General features: G+C 41.6%; 1 protein-coding gene across 13 annotated transcripts in view; it reads left to right on the forward strand.

Annotated features, from left to right (window-relative positions):
- Positions 1–13,148, forward strand: part of USP54 (ubiquitin specific peptidase 54) — a 103,296-nt gene that overhangs the window by 21,309 nt on the left and 68,839 nt on the right. For 4 of the 13 annotated variants that reach the window (XM_074590434.1, XM_074590441.1, XM_074590439.1 and 1 more), the window contains exon 1: positions 3,307–3,427. The exons of 4 other annotated variants lie outside the window; for them this stretch is intronic. The gene's annotated coding sequence lies outside the window, so the exon portion shown is untranslated. Of the gene's footprint in view, positions 1–3,306; positions 3,428–12,797; positions 12,911–13,148 lie in introns of those variants that run through there. 5 more of the 13 variants (XM_074590436.1, XM_074590440.1, XM_074590446.1 and 2 more) reach the window with 2 other exon arrangements.

Consider the following 13,148-nt stretch of genomic DNA (forward strand, 5'->3'; position numbering starts at 1 on the left):
GTCCTTTTAAAGTACCTAGTATTTGTTGAATTACATAAGGATACAAAATAGAAGCTTGATTTATAAGTGTAAGTTAAAGTGTGGTGCTACGCAGACTCTGTTAGCAGAATTAAAATCCAAACTTGCAACTTAGAGATGTCTCAAAAAGTCTAAAGCTTGAATAGTAGGTTTCGGTTCTGAAGGAAGTGGAGGAAGGTCTATTCTTAACACAGCACTGAGTGCTGATACACTTACAAAATGGGATGTGGCTCATCTTCATTGTAAGATCATTTTTGTTTGAAAATATTATAGGTGACTGATGTGAAAAATGAAGGCTAACAAGTCAGTCAGTCCTGTGTAAATTTTTTAGATACTGCTAATTCTCTAGTCCTTTCTGCTTTCGTGAGCACAGACCACCGTGCTAAACTGTACTATTCTCTTACCCTTCAGCAGTATTTCGATGCAAGACCTTTTATGTGCCTACACATGGACTATGAGACACATACACCCACTTTCACTGTAAAGTGGAGTTTGAACTGTCTCCTTGCAATAGAAGTAAATGAAGTTTGTCCTATGTTAGAAACTTAGTAGCTAAGTGCTCTTAAATGACACTGAATTTATTTAGGGTGCTAAAAGGGCACTGAATTTGTTTAGGCTACTGAGGTTTGGGGAAAAAAAAAATCCAGTGCCCTTTACATAAAATAAGGTTTAGAAGTTATTTTATTGTGCTTTCCCGGTGCAAAACAGAACAGAGCTGTAATTTTAATTGTCTTGAATATTCAACATGTTGAATGGTACTATGTGTAAATATGTAGTTTTAATGTAGTAGTTGGTTCGAGGGGAAGGCAACAGGAAGGCAACACAATAGTCCGGGTAAGCAGTAGCGCTGCAAACATGCTGCAGACAATAGTCGATCTGTCAGCTGTGAAGAGCCGACTTCCAGGCTCCAACTGAAGTTGGATGGCTGTCTCTGTAAGGGTAGGAGCTCAGTGATCAGAAGAGCACCAAACAGGATGGGTTACAATCAACCGAGGGATTATTTTTTTTTTAATGTGACATTTAAAAATTATTAAAATTATTTTTATTGAGGGAAAAGTGTATTTCAATTCCACATTTAATACTATAAATAATTAAGATAATCTGTTCTAAATATACTTCAAAATGAAATCCCGCTGCTTGTTTGCAAATTTTAGCAAATGAAATGCTGAGTGGAAACTACCACTAATGAACTGACAACCTGGCTTTTGACAATAAGTGGGGTTTTTTTAATTATAGTGTAGATATAACTGTTTTGATTGTTTCACGCTATTTCTCAGCTTAGAATAAAAGATGAAAAAGCATGAAACTTTATGTTTTAGTGTTTGAGTAATAGCCTAGAGACCTGAGAGGATGAGATCCCCTAGTTCTAAAAATGTTCAGCATTGGTGCTTACCATCAATGTCAATTTAATTCAGATTACTCTGAAAGGGTTTTTTTTAAAGCACTTAAATAAAATAATGTCATATAACTTCTGTCCATGTGCAGTTTGAGATTAGCATGAATGTGAAACTATTTTAGAAAGCATGCCACATGACACTCACCATTTTCTGAAAGATAGTCCTGATTATTTGTTATAGTAATCTGAGGTAGCTAACCTCAGTAAAGCAGAAACACAGATCTTACAAATAGAAAACAAGGAGGAAAAAAAAAAAAGGGTCTAAACATGAAGAAGGTGTTTTTAGACATATGAATGGCTAAAAATGTCAGGAAAAAAATGAAAGAATAATCTGTATAGGGGAAAAGGAGAGTTGACTGTAATTCAGGTATTTTAATAAATGTATCTCTTACAGTATCTTCATTATTACCAAAGCAAGAAGCAAAATTTTGTGTATGAGGCTGTAATATATTGTGTTAAAGCATAACTCACCCTGTTCCTGTGTTCAGACCAGAATGCTGTGTCTCATCTTCTGCTCGGAATGGTGCAGTTGCAAAGGCCACCACTGTTTTTAATGAGTGCTGGTATAATTGGTGGTGGAACCCATGGACAGAAACAAATAAAAACGGGGGACTTTTGCAGAATCAAATAATTGTTTGGAAATATCTACTGAAGGTTAAGTAAAACCTTTATGATATTAGTTTGGACAGTGAGTGACACTTTCCTCTATGATGATTTCGTCTTTGATAGCTAAAAGTAAGAACTGTCACTGAAAGCATAGATGAGAATTGGGGAAGTATCATTTGTCGATGTTTTACAGATGAGGAATTGGAGCAGAGATTAATTGATTTGCATGAAGTTGCCCTGAAAGTTGGAGGACGTGGTAATTAAGACTGATGACTTCATGCTAACAGTAGTGAAAGAAAGAAAAAAGTGGCTGTGTGGCTGCATGGCTGCAGGTTGAGGATTCCCAGCAACGTCCTTGAGTTTTAAGTGAGGCTGATGCATTTTCATGGCTGGGTATTTGCAATACAATGTTTTCTGTATGGATTAGATATAAATAAGAAGGATGACACAGTAGAGGAATCACCCTTTTTCTTTTCAAATTTGCTTCTTGAATAGGAAATTCTAGTGTTTGTAGCTTCCATTTAATTATTCTCTCTTCCACATTTAATGCTATTTGCCCAGCTGAGTGGAAGTGATACTGATTTAAAGGTCTCTTGTCCTCCAGCGCATTTTCTTAGCGGAGAGGGTCACTGAGCAGGGTAAGGGGACAACTGGTTTTGATTAGGGAAGAGGATAGTGGTAACAGTTTGATTTGTCCCAATTGCATTTTGAGTGGGTCTCATTTGCCAGGTGTTGACGGTACAAACTCAACAGCATCAGTTTTGTGCTGTCTTAAGTTGGTTGGTATCTTGTGGCAGAAATACAATATCTGACAGTAAAGTTGTTGTTGTGTATCTGTTTCTGTATGTGCCGCTGAGAACGGGCAAGCCTCCCTTCGCTGATGAGCCAACTGGCACTGCATTTTTTGTGTGACGGTGGAAAGCTGTGGCCTTCAGGTGCTTAAAACTGCTGCTGTTTGGATGCGTGAAGAGGGACATCCCGTTGTGGCAGCAGCCCCGCGATGACCATTCCCGGGGAGGAGGGCAGAGGGAGGGTGTCCCCGCGCTCCCGGCAGGTGGAGGGGAGGCGCTGAAAGGCCTCGGGCAGCGCTCCCGGCCTTCCGCTTCCAGCCTGGGCTCGAGGGGTTGCCTGAGCGCGGCCACCTTCGTTACGCCCGCTCCTGCCTGGCAACCTTCCCCGTGGCGGCGCTGGCCCCGCCGCTGCCTCTTTAAGGCCCGACCTGCCCGGGCATCAGGTGCGCGGCCGGAGCGGTGACGTCATAGTGCCGGAGGCGGGGCCCTGGCTCCAGCTACCGCTCCCGCGCTGCGCGCCGCGGGACGGGGCAGCAGCGGCTGCGCACGTGTGTGCGGGGCGGCGGCGCTGCTGCTTCCCCCACCGGCCCCCCTCGGCGGGCCCGGCGCTCCCTGGGTGAGTGTGGCGGGGCCCCGCGGCCGCGGGAGGTGGCGGTGCGGAGCGCGGCGGCGGGAGCGAGCGGGACGGGACGGGACGGGACGGGGGGTGGCGGGTGGGCTGAGGCGTGTTCAGCGCAGCCGGATGGTGGTAGCGGGAGGGCGGGGGGGAGGCTGCTCGGTGCGGTTCCGTTGCAGCAGGTGTTGGTTTATTCTGTGTTGAGCCGGCTGCTCTCTATGCAAATGAAACGTTTTCTCCTTCAGCAGACTACGCTGGGAAAACGTGCAGGGTGTTTAATTCTTTGCAAACGTAATTTTTAGCTTTTTTTGTACAGGCATACATAATGTTCTAAGCTTCATTTGCATTTACTTGTTGAAACTGTTGCTGAAATGGTAGGTGAATACCAGGTAGTACAGTAGTCGTTCTATTTGTCATGGTGATAAATTGTGCTGTGTGCCAGCTGTCCTTGGTAGAAGGTGCTATGTTAAATTTAACTCATGATAGTTGGGTAAATCAAGGCAGTTCAAAACAGCAGAGTTTGGAGCACAGGAGGGATGTAAGGTGTATTGCAGCTGCTCTCCCTGCCTTGCCAATGAGAAGATTATAGCCCATCTGTATGGAGAATAGTAATGACTGTGCCCTTTGCCAGTTAGAGGGGAATGTGCAAGCCCATATGGAATTTACACCACTTAAATCTTCACGTGCCCGGGAATTGCATTTGCTAGTTCTGATGAGGAAAGGCAAAGTATTGATTATAGCTTTGGTTGTGGGTCTTGGGGTTTTTTTGGTTGGTTTGGGGGTTTGGTTTTTCTTTTGTTTTTGTTGTTAAATAAAGGTAGAGGAGACACTGAAACCTTTCTTTGAACATTCATTTAAATAGACTTGTATATTTGCAGTTCTAATTTCTGCCCTAATGTGTTCACTTTTCATCAGATAAGTTAAAATTGGCAGAAATAAATAATGGAAAAAATTTCTCTGCTCAAGGGAATTATCACACAAAGATAAAGCTGGCAGGAGGGTATCTGTCATTTTCTGGGTAGCAGAAGGAGGTGACAAAATAAAGCAAGACTTTATCAGGCTTGGCTCTTAACTACAGGAAGGTCTCTCTGGTATTCTTATGTTAAGAATGCGGGCTGAGACTTCCCTTTGAAGTCTTGAATTGGAAAGGCCCATCTCTACCACATCTAATTTCTGCATTAGATTCCAAAGCAGATTTAGTCTCTAAATCTACAGAGCAGAATTCTGTAGTAACTCCTCATTAAAATAAAGAAAAATACTCTTATGTATGGCCATATGTATTTGTTATGATACATGCTATTTTTAGTTTTGAATGTACACCTATGAATCCATCTTTCTGCAGGTTTCTTTCATCTGTTGCCTTGATAGTGTTTCCATCTAATCAGTATGCGATGGATGATGTTTTTACTCTCTAAATTTAGCTGCTGATGTTCTACACTACTTGGTATTCTGTATTACTCTTCATGGTGGGCATCCTGCATGGATAGATGGGCAACAACAGCCTTTTTCCTGGAATATGCATTGTCCCAGTTGACTTATATTAACAGTGGGCTTTTTTTGAGGGGTCAAATATGTTAATCTGCCATGCTTTAAGACCACTGGAATCCTTGTATTTAGGTTTGTTAATGTATACATGTGCTTTGTGTGTGCCTTACACATGGGGGAGAGGAACCTCTGAGTGAATGTCACATTACTGTGGTATTTAATTGGTACTATTTTTTTCACATACTTAGTCAGAGAGTACCAGTGTTCTGTTAGAAACAGATTTGTAGTCCAGAGGGGTGATGCAGCTGTAGGGCGCCAGGCTAAGGTGAACAAGTAAGTAATATGGGACATAGTAGGATTAGGCTACAGGGTGAAATCTGGTCAATTACTTTTCTACCTGAACATCTCTTTAATTGCTAAGTATATTTTTTCATTACAGCACCTATTACTGTGACAGATGTGACTTTCCATAGGTTTTTGTGGAGTAGGTCATTATTTCTTCTGGAAGTCATCAGCTATCTCTTACTCTCCTTGTTGATATTTTAGTACCTTAAGCCAATTTCATTTCACTGGCTGTGACACAACCAATAACCCTCACCCTTGTATGTGTGACTGTATACACTGTTGAAAAAGGCACTGGATTTTAAGCATCTGCAACAGCTTTTGCAGGTGCATGCAGTTTTAGAACAGCCACTGTTTCTTAATGAAATTACTTGAAAACATTTCAAGGTGGAAAGAAAGATAACTTAAGAAATGCTGTTACTTCCCCCTTCTTCTAATGGCAGATTTTCATAGAGGATTTACTTATTTTAATTTGCAATTCATAATAGTTTTAAAATATTTATATCCCCCTCATCCCCCCCGCTCCGTGATTGGGATGATTCCTGAAATCACCCCTATCACTGACTTTTGCTTTCAGCCCTTCAATATCATGGTATGGATTTAAACGCTCCTGGGAGTTCTATGCTACACATCCTGACTACATGTCAGTCTGCCTAGGTTCAGTCATAGGACAAATAATAAAAAGAAGACACAACGGGAAATAATTAGCGCAGGAAATTTAAAGTGGTGTAAGATAAAATTTTATGAGCCTCATGACTTTGTCTATAACTGTGTCTTTGTGGTCTTGTTAAATTAAGTGATACAAAAGTAAACTAATAAAGCTGAAGAACTAGAATATCAAAGGGGGCAAAAGAGTATAGATAGGGAGAACTTTTTGTGAGCTTACTTTTATTTTGGTTTCACACTCATGTAAGTTAGTTTCCAAAGTGAATCTTCCACCTCCAACCTGTCATCTCATTTTTTTAATGTCAGATAAGAGCCTGAAAAGCATTGGTTTTGTTTGATGCAGGCAGATGAAGCAATCTTGTATAATCTTACTTCTCAAGACTTTCTTGCAAGCCTTTTGTTAAGGACCACAGTGTTGCTAAGATCCTGACCTATCAAGGTTTACAGGTTGGGTGCCATAATTTAGGGTCACAAAATTGTGTAAATTCTTAATGACAGTGGGAAAAGTGGATATGGGTTTATCACTCCAGTTACACTGGCCCAATGCCATGTGCGTGCTTAGCATAGGAAAAGTTATTTTCTGATTCCCAGTTTAGTCAAACTGTAAATTAATTCCTGAATGTCCAAGGGTCATATTTAAACCACAGGAAATTCCTTTTCCACCAGGGAAACAAATCTTGTGCCGTGCCTTTTAGGGTATAAAACTGCGTGTGTGCGTGTCTGCTCTACCTGCACAGATAACGTGAAACTTGTCTGTGGCTTTGGACATGTTATGGCATTACATTCTTTCAAAGAATGTGCTTGTGCTTTGACCAAGAAATTTAATTTAGTGCTTTGTTTGATTAACAGGCATCTATAGCCTGGTGTGTTACTTGTAGTCAAGAAGACCTTTTACCATCTCTTTTTGATAGGATATTTATAAAACGTTCTTTTGGCTCTGGTCCACACACTGAAGTGGAAGTCACAAAAAGCAGGATAGATTAAATGCAGTGCACTGTGTTTTGCCATCACTGGGAATAAGTATGCAATGGAATTGCTTTTCTTGGTTTTGCATTGGTTTTAGGAGTGTAGTAGGAACAAAAATGCAGTAATTTGTGGTATTTGTGGAGGTACCGCTTTGGTAAAGAGTGGTGTTTTGGTTCCTGCATGTTTGGTAACCTTTAAACCCTGGCTCTTTTGTAGACTCCCAGACCTCCCAGTGCTACAGGTGAAACTAGTTTCAAGCACTGGGTTAGAGTTCCTAGATGTAAGAAGTCAAACTGCTGGCAGGATATGTTCATAATGATGTGTTCGGGTTACTAATGCTTTCTTTTTCTCCTGGTATTTCTTTTTTTATTTTGAGTCTTCTGCCAAGGGGAAGACTGGTTTCAATGGGGAGTGGTCTTCCTTGTAGTCCATACGCATAAGAAACAAGATAGCTTTTTTTCAGTTAAGTGGAAAATATTGAGTGTGTATACAAACTGTTTGTATATACAAGCTGTTTTTACTCTTAAAGTTGTAAATGGGCCAGATTCATTTGTCAAACCGTAAGGTTTGGAAATGGAATTGTGGCAATAGTGCTCTTGATAGCAGAGATCTGGACTTCATATACTAAGGAATCCTTTCCACTTCACTGCTCCTAAGATTATTTTTAAAGCTAGTTTAGATTTTGGTTTAGACTACAGCCCACGGTTTCTCAAATAACTTAACTTGAACTACCACCCCGAGCCACCCTGCACAATAAATACATGTGGGGCTATGTAGGGAGCATTGAGGAACAGATCTGGCTTCAAACTACCCTTGCCGCTGTTTACCCTGACCAGGTTGTCTCTGTGGCCTCTACAATGTGTGTGTTGCCGTATTGGAAAGAGCTGTGCAAGGATGAGAATGAGCAGTTGGGTGGCTGAAAGAAAGCAGAGGGCATAAAGACTCTGGTCTCACATTAGCCAGTCTCTGAATAGTCTTAAAAAGTATGTCTGATTCTTTGTTGATAACCAGTATGTTTGGTTATTCTTTAGAAATATTGAAGAATGGCAAAAAAAGCTCTTTGCTTATCTTGTAATTTACAGTCTACTTGAATAGCTCTAGGTAACCTGATTTTAATAAAAGAATAGCTGAGATGCTAAGGGACAAAACAGTATTGATTTTTATCAGTTTTCATTATATGGGTCTATTTGGCTTTAAGGCTGTGTCCACCCTGCCAAAGCAGGCTGTGTCAATAAAGTAAAATCAAAATTTTGCTGTGCTATCCCCACCCCAAGACAGTATTTAAACAGTTGTCTTGCCATGTGGAGAAGGTCAGCTGAGTAGAGCATATGTGTTTGCCTAATACGTTTGAACACATAGCCCTAAAGTTTGTTAGACTGTTGTTAGATTTTTGTTGGCTTTTTTCCCTCCTCTTGAAAAATGCACTGCTGATGTGGGAACATGAGCTTATCTTCCTCAACCCGCCCTCTCCACCTTCCCCACCCCCCAAAAAAAATAAATTGTTGATGGTCACTGCTTTGTATCCACTTCACTTTTAACTTTTTTGACCTCAAAGGTTTTCAATGAAGAGGGCAAACATCTGCTTTCAGACTTCATAAAAGTCCAGGGGATGCATACTGCAAACTAAAAAGCACTGTCCTAGAAGAATGCACTTACTTAAAACAAAGAGGCTAGGAACGATTAACCAGGGGGTTTGTGTTGCAGCACTTTTTTTAACTGATCTTTCCTGGAGTGCAGCATGATGTTAACCTAGTGCAGTTTCGCTGTGGCTGCTTCAGGAGAGGGCTGGGTGGGTTGGTGGGGCTCGGCTGGGTGCTCCTGCTCTTGGCATGTGGCGTGGCTGCTCTCGGTTGAAGTGGCTCATGCAACCAGCTCCCAGCTCAACGCAATACTCGGAAGCAGCCGGAGCGCGAGGCCGTGGAAAGTAAACAGACTGACACGGTCTGGCGTTTCCCACAGTTAAATGAAACCACACCTTTAGTCCGTGTTACTGATTGCCACACAGCCATCTGACTGCAGATGGAGGGACAGCTTTGTTATCTGCATAAGAGAATCTAACTTCAGGCCACTGTCAAGAGGCATTGCTCACCAGGCCTGCTTTTCTGAATCCTGAGTGAGCGCGCTGATGAAAAAACCGTATCGTTTTTATTTCCATTGGTAGAGTTGCTCTTTGCTGACTTACCACCCTATACTAGCTCGTTTTGCAGGCTGCCCAGTGTTAGCTTAAGGGGAGCAGAAGGGGCGTGTGATGCGGAATGGATCCACCCTGGTAGCAGCTGTCAGGTTGGCATAGCTGTATCATAAAACACACTGTAATTACCTGTGCAAAGAATTAGTGCGTCTACACGGTATTTTAGCTTTGGTGGCAAAGCTCAGAAGAAAATCCCATAACCCATGTAGTTTGCTGGTCTGTGTTGTGCCAGTTAAAACTGCTTAGTACAGGACTGCTCTGTATTCTGAATAACTGAAATTATAAAAATAGCCCCCTTCATACTTTTATTTTCTGGTTATTTTTAACACAGATTGTTTTCATGATGCAGTTTGTAATGTGGCCCTACACAGGCTGCCATCTACAGAAGAGAGCATCAGATGAGAGCAGGAACGAGTGACCTGTGAAAGGTGGGCAGGAACTTCTGCAACCAGCTGCTTTGTTGAAGCCAGTTAAGACCATGTAGCACTTATTCCTGACAAACTTCTCCATGTAGACAATATGGTATTTAAACTGTACTAAATGTGCTGACATTTACAGCTCTATGAGTAGGAGTGCTGTGGTGGAAAATTATTCGAAGGTGAAGGGAAAGGCTAGCATAGCCTTTGCTGGATAGGAAGCTACACGATCTGCAACAGCAAAAGGAAGCTGAAATCATATGACTCTGCAGGCATTGGGAAAAGAACTGTTTTCAGTATTGAAAGAATGGTTATTACAGCTCTCTGTCATCTCTACTTTGTTTCTTCAGATTTTTTTTTAACTTATGCTTTTGTCATTTTCTTAGACAATCTCTCTTTATCTTGCCAACCGTGAACGTATGCTGTAGGCATACATGCTTCTAATAGATAGGGTTGTCTGGAAATGCATTTGCTTCTCAGATTGCTGATCTCTGAACCAAAGCTGAAAAGCAAGGAAGGGAGAGAGAGAGATATTCCAGTCTTGTTTCTATTGCTTTATCTTGCCTGGTTTTCCTGCCTCATTTCAGTCTGAGGCAGCTCTGTGGATGGCTGTATATATATAGTTGCTAGTATTGCTATCAGGTCCTAGTAGCCCTAGGGGCTGCAGTACTTGACCAGAGCTGTTTGAGGCTTGCTGTGCTGTCCTAATTTAGGTGAAATGTTAGAAGAGTGGAAATACTAATTTTTTTTTTCCTTCTTTCTTCCTGTTCTTTGCAGAAATGTGGTAATTGCTCTGAATTCTTTCTCAGTTTGGTGGTGGCAAGTCAGGTGCTTAGGTGGTGTGTTTGGCAAAGCTCGCTTTTGTAAGTGCACCCATGCTGTTGTGCTTTGTCTGGGAACGCGTCCCCTTGCCTCTGTTCGGTCATGGAGCCCCGCTTGCTGTCCCAACAGTTTGACCATCAGCAGTGGGGAGCGAAATCTGATTTTCTGTCTGATGCACAGGGATTTGTTTTAGTAGCAAAACACTTACCTGTTCTTTGCTTCTGTATGGTTTTAAAAAGTTTTAATTTTAGATGTGGTGGAAGCGGAACTGATCTTGCTTTACAGAGGGCTTCTAGAAATAATTTTCATGTGATCTTCATGCACTGAAGTATTGAAGAACTGGATATTGTTTAGACAGGTAGCTGTTAGTCTCCACTACCTGCGTGCTGAGAGACTGTGTAAAATAGTGTCAAAAGAGGTATTTGAAAACATCCACAACTTGATTCATACTTCTCAAGTATGTGTGGTCACCTGAAGTATGTTAGAAAAAAGCTGAGAAAGAGTTCTGAAATGATGGAAACTGAGGTTGAAGCAAATAGGAATTTGTAAACATCGTCACTACAAAACTTGGCATTACTGATTTAGGTGCTCCTGCCATTTTGGGAGTGCTGGTCCACACCACGTCAGCAAGGAAATCAGTGGAGTTACAGAAGTGTGTATGTGGCCTTTGTGTCTGAGGAGAAAAGGGGAATGTTTAGTCCTTTGGAATGAGGAGGAGGAAGGGAGCGTAGAGACCAGTGTTTTCTCTGCAAGAGTGCTTGCCAACCTCAGGTCATTGAGCCCTGGACATAATGCTGCTTGAACAAATGGACTTGGTAACTTGGTAAGACTTGTATGGATATTTGAAAGGAAACCTGCAGATCCAAGTAATGGTGCAAGACATCTGGAAGACTGGGTCACTCTTTGTCTATGATAAAAATAAGGATTGGCACATTGCTTTTGCTTGGAAAAGGTCTGTAATGGTGTTGCAAACCGTGCTTTTAAGTGGTTTGGCTTCCTTGAAACAAGCTGTTTGAGGAAAGTGCTACAGAGTTAACATGCTGCTTTAACCACACACAGCTGTGGAGCAGGTTTTGAGCCCAGCATGCTTACTGAACAATGTACTGGTTTTTGTTCACTGTTATGCCATTATTAGTACACGTTACAAAATTATTTTATTTGAAATTTGGACACATAGATCTAAATCTTAAAAAGAAAAAAAATGTATGTAGAAGCATCACGAGGTAAAACACTGCTTAGAATATTGTGCCTTTACTATATTTTTTCCTTTCTTGTTCTAACTCCTTTTTTTTGTCTCATCAAAACTCTATGATTATGGAAACAAGTAGTTAAAACTTGGCTCAGTCCATTCTATCCTGCAAGACTGGATTGTTTTTTAAGGCAAACCAATTTAATTGTATTCTTACTGCTTCCCTTTTGTATTGTTTGTTTCTATTAGGTAAATGGTCCCGGTGGGGATAGTATCTTCAATAACTTGTATGGTCCAAAGTGTTATTATATTTCAATCTGATTCTGTTTGTTAGTAGTACCTTGTGCTAGGACGGAAAGACAATGGTGTGCGTTGTTTTTTGTAACATAACCAAAGTTTTCTTTAAAGTTATTTTGGTCTTGGATATACAGTAAGACTCCCTGTCTGTGCTATGAATGTGACCATATTAGAAGAACAAATTGATGCTGAATGTGGATGGCACCAGTGTCCTGGAGCTGTACTGTAAGAGAGTCTGGGAGTAATAATGTAGTAATGCTGCTTCTGAGCTTAAATAACTGAGCTTGTGGGAAGTTTTGGGGGTAGGAAGCTGTTTTTCTGAACAAGCTTCTTTTTTCCTTGATCAGTATCACTGGCTTTGAACCGCAGGGGATGGTTCCAGGAATTGTCCTGCAATAATTGTTCTTTGAAAAACTGCTTTTAAATTTGCATTGCAACCGCAGGGCTCTAAACTGAGGGATCAAAACTGAAGCCATCTTTTGTGTCCTTTGCATTTTTTCTGTTAAATGGCTACATGTCACTCCCGGTTATCAACCCCTCCTGTGAGAAAGCATCCTTGGTGTTTAACTAAATGGTTTGCAGGGACCTCAGCAGTTCACTTGTCGTGCTGAGGGGAGCCCTGCCTTGCACAGACAGGCGGCTGCTGTAAAATGAAGTCATCCCTTACAGCCCTCTCTCTCCCTCCTCTGCCCCCAGTCTGGTCTCTTTTATAAAAAGGGTTTGGAAAACCTTCCTCCCTCTGGCCTGGCCCTGTTTCCAAAGGGAATTGTCGGTAAGCGGGGCCAGGGCTCTGGCCTTATCTCTGTTGTCAGAGCTGCCTGCCTGGTAGGTGGCAGCGGGGGCAACGCTTTTCAAATGAGACTTTCCTGTGCTGAGAGAGGCCCTTGTTTTTTGTTTTAACAGCTTCCTATTGTTTGAAACAGCAGGTTGTCCCCTCCCATGCTATTCTAGCTCTTTCCTCCTCCCTTAAATAATTTTTCCATGCAAGTATTACTCAGAGCAGTTACTCTAGCAGCGAGTCCTCTGAGAGTTTTCCCAGCCCGCTCTGATCTCCATCTTTTGCTGCAATACCAGTGTGGAGTTCATGCAATACAAAGTGGCTTCTGAAGGTAGGTCTTTCTGACTTTTAAATCTGTTGTTTTAATTCAGCATCACCACTGCTGTGACATGACTGGTTTTTTTGATTGAATCCCAAGTTGTCACAGGAATCCTCTCCTATATAAAGTTCTGAAAGGTAGAAAATGCTGCTTTTCAGTTGTCTTTGTTTCCAAGATGCAAAGGAAGAGTATCACTTCTGTTTATTAGTAGTTTGGTTTTCAATATTCTAGTCCTGCTGTCTACTGCTGT

Source organism: Larus michahellis, chromosome 6 (genome assembly GCF_964199755.1).
Source record: "Larus michahellis chromosome 6, bLarMic1.1, whole genome shotgun sequence".
Taxonomy (NCBI): domain Eukaryota; kingdom Metazoa; phylum Chordata; class Aves; order Charadriiformes; family Laridae; genus Larus; species Larus michahellis.